The 3,641-nt window shown below is 53.8% G+C and overlaps 1 pseudogene; it reads right to left on the reverse strand.

Moving 5' to 3' along the window:
• LOC119306778 overlaps positions 1-1,714 on the reverse strand; it is a 2,946-nt pseudogene extending 1,232 nt beyond the window's left edge.
• Positions 1,715-3,641: the final 1,927 nt, after the last annotated feature.

A 3,641-nucleotide genomic window follows, 5' to 3' on the forward strand; every position in this document is an offset into this window, starting at 1 on the left:
AGGATGGGTCCTAAACGTCCAAGTTGGAGATCAGGATCTATAACAAGGAAATCCCCACACAAATACTGTTGACCCATCTTTCTCAATCAGAAATCATACCTGGGGACCGTCGGCGGATCTCTATTAGGTGGTTCGAGCGTCAGATCTGCCTCTGGCACCGCCCGTCCTGGAGGACGCTCGTCCATGACGAGATCGGAAGACCGGCGGTCATGATGGATCTGTACCTCGGCAAAAAGGTCAAGGGACAGCGGATTCAGTACACTTCTGGCTAGAAAAACAGCGGCCTGTAGAGCAAGATAAACTATTTGATGCGTACCCATTGTCGTCCGGCAGTGCGGCATCGATGGAGCTGTGCTCCGTCGCCATGGGAGCGCCGAGCGCCGCCTCGGCCTTCCTCCATTGAAAGCGTAGAATGAGAGTGAAACAGTATGCGTTGGAGCCTTGTTGGTCAGAGTCACGGGTACGCGTCAGTATGTTGGGGGGAGGGGGGCGGTGGAAGACAAATTTCCGCAGAGCCTACGATGGAACAGTACTCCTACGACGCCAACGACCGTAACAGATGTCTGCCGCGGTAACAGATACACTAAAGCTGGTGTTTGTGACGGGCATCTCGAGGTACAGCGCCATGATTCAACAGCTAGGATAACGCGCCCCGGGTGTAGGTGCTCAAAAAATCCGCATCCCCCCGTCGGGTTATGGATCAGCTCCGACATCGCCCACACGATGGTGATAGAGCTGCCGTCGACGCCGCCGAGGAACGCGTCCAGGAGCATGTCCTTCACGTGTTCCCTCGTGAAGCCGTGCTCCTCACAGGCGCTGATGAAGGCGTCTACCAGGTCGCCGTCGCCGCTCTCTGGCTTGGGGCGCGCGGGTCCAGGTGCTGCTCCAGCACCGCCTCGAAGAAGGCGTCGAGGTCCCTAAAGATTCTCTCTCGCCGCGCGATAATGCCGGAGAGCCGGTCGACGAGGCGGCCGGCGGCGTTGGGAAAGAAGTCTTCGGCCGAGAAGCTGGCCGACATGGCCATGGCCTCCTCGAGCACGTGCTGGAACTGCTCGTACTTGCGCGCGAACGCCTCCGCGGCGTAGATGCGCCCGTACGCCACGGTGCCGATGATGCCGTCGGCGACGCGGAAGACGTGCTGGTCCATCGCCACCGGAGCCGCCGTCGCTGCCGCCACGGCCGCGCCGAGGGTGGCCATGAGCCTGTCAACCTGCTGCCGACGCGCGTCCCATACGGCGCGGACGCCCCGCGGGCCGAAGAGCTCGGCGACGAAGAGCCTGCGCATGTCCTGCCAGTAGGGGCCGTAGGGCGAGGAGGCGATGCTCTTGCCGCCGTAGGAGAGCCGCGCGGGGCCCGGGGACGCGAACCGGCTGCAGCAGTCGGCGTCGTGGGCCTTCATCACGTCTCGCGCCGCAGCGGCAGACGAGACCACCAGCGTCGGCACCGTGCCGAGGCGGAGCAGCATGACGGGGCCGTGCCGCCGGGCTAGGTCGCGCAGGCTGCGGTGCGGCAGCGGGCCCAGCTGGTGCAGGTTGCCGAGCACCGGCACCCGCGCAGGGCCGGGCGGCAGCCTCAGCCGTCCTCCCTCAACGTCGCCCCTCGTTATGAGCAGCAGGTAGGAGACCACGGGGAGGAGGAGGCCGGCGAGAAGGAGGAGGAGCTGCCATTGCAGGGGCAGCTGGGCGAGCATGTGCCACTGCGTGTGGAGCAGTGAGATCACCATTGTTTCGGCCGGAGGTGGAGCTAGCGATGAGGTGCTCTGCTCGTGGACGGTATGGGGTTTATAAAGTGGAGTGGCAGTGGCAATGTGCGTGGAACTTGATGGACGTGGCAGGTGGCACAGTTGCCAAAGAGCATGTGGCATGCATGCATCATTTTGGTGATTAGAGTGAGAGCAAAGAGACGCAAACAAATCATTTTGGTGATAGTGCCTTTCCTTAGTGGATTTTGTCATAGCTCCTCAGTGATCACCGGACAGGAACGAAGCCAAACGACCATTCGGTTCCAGTTCCATAGAAATTCGCCATATAATGACTAAAAAGGTTTTGGCTGCATCGTATATGAGTAATACTCCATCCGCTGCTAAATATAAGTCCTTTTAAAGATTTTCAATATGAACTACATACAGATATATATACAGGGCAGTCCTGAGATTTTAGGGGCCCAGCGCGAAATTAGAACCCGAACCCCCTTAACTTTCCAACGCTACTCTAACTTTCCAAAGGTACTTTTAGTATAAATTTTGTGCAACTCTATGGTCTTGCTTGTACAACATGCTACCAACAAAACATGCAATATGAACGTTTATTGTTTTGTATAAAAGAATAATTGTTGTGCCAATACCCTTCAATTACTCCATATTTCATTCGTTCAGATGCAGAAATTAAAAGCTACAAAACTTTCCTCTTTTTAAGTTATATGGAGATCTGGTAATTATTCATTGATAGAGGGAAAAGCCGTATGGCCGAGTACAAGAAAACAAGACACAAATCAGAAAAAAAAGAAGACAGCAAGAACAATATGGCATGCCGCTTTTTATACAACCCTCGACAGCTATACATCAAGAGTTTTACATGGTATCAACATACCTGAATGCAGCAGTCCGGCAGATGTATCACTCGTACAAAGCCCTTCAAGCCGTCCACGGGCTTCCGCCAGTGGCGGAGCCAGGAATTAAAGATCGGGGGAGCCAAAATGACTCAACCTTTCTATAACAGGGGCCAAACAATACTAATGTATGCATTTTTGTTTAAACTCTACATTATTCATGTACAAATTAGCAGCAAATCAGAAAGCATGGGGGGGGGGGGCTGCTGGTCTCCCCCTGTCTCCGCCATTGGCTTCCGCGTTGGGCTCCGAGGACTAAAGGCCACGACCAATGCGACCAGCGCTTATACTTCGGCCGACTACAACCTTCACCCTCTGAAGCAAAAAAGTTAAGGCATCGGTTAGGGCGGCAAAATCTTTAAGAAATAGGACACCCTCTCTAAAATTGGCGGCGGCGATGAGCCATACGCTGGAGATGCGGCATCGGCGGTGCAAAGGGGAGCCATGGGTGTCGGAAAAAAATCTTTAAGAAATGTGCGTCCGCAGTCCGCTACGTGGCGGCCACTGCCGCCTGCGGGCGATGAGTTTCGAGTCGATCAGACGAAAAAGAAGAAGGCGAACAGCTGCACAAAATCACACCCTCAGGTTTCGCCGCACAATCCGTTTTTGCTCCCTTCGACCGGTTTAATAGAGGCCCACTTATCACCTTTATTACAAACTTTATTAGCGCGGACCCCCCCCCCTCCCAGGTCGGGCCTATGTATATAGACGTAGTTTAGAGAGTAGATTCACTCATTTTGTATCGTATGTAGACTATTGAAATCCTTAAAAAAAATATTTAGAAATGGAGGGAGTACAAGATACTCTGACTACCTTCCAGGTGAGTTTTAATTTCCTACACGGGGAACGGGGATGATTTTTGTCGACGCCGCAAGTGAGAGTTAGTACCTCAACAGAATTTAAAAAAGGAGTTAGTGTCTCAAGTTAGTCGGCTTCAATAATCATCAGGGTGCTCCATTCGAGTGTGTCGCGACAATTGAACAGTTGGCAACAGAGTGATAAGATGAGCTGGTCGTAAAAGATCGCAAAGCACC

The sequence above is a fragment of the Triticum dicoccoides genome, chromosome 5B, assembly GCF_002162155.2.
Source record: "Triticum dicoccoides isolate Atlit2015 ecotype Zavitan chromosome 5B, WEW_v2.0, whole genome shotgun sequence".
Classification (NCBI taxonomy): domain Eukaryota; kingdom Viridiplantae; phylum Streptophyta; class Magnoliopsida; order Poales; family Poaceae; genus Triticum; species Triticum dicoccoides.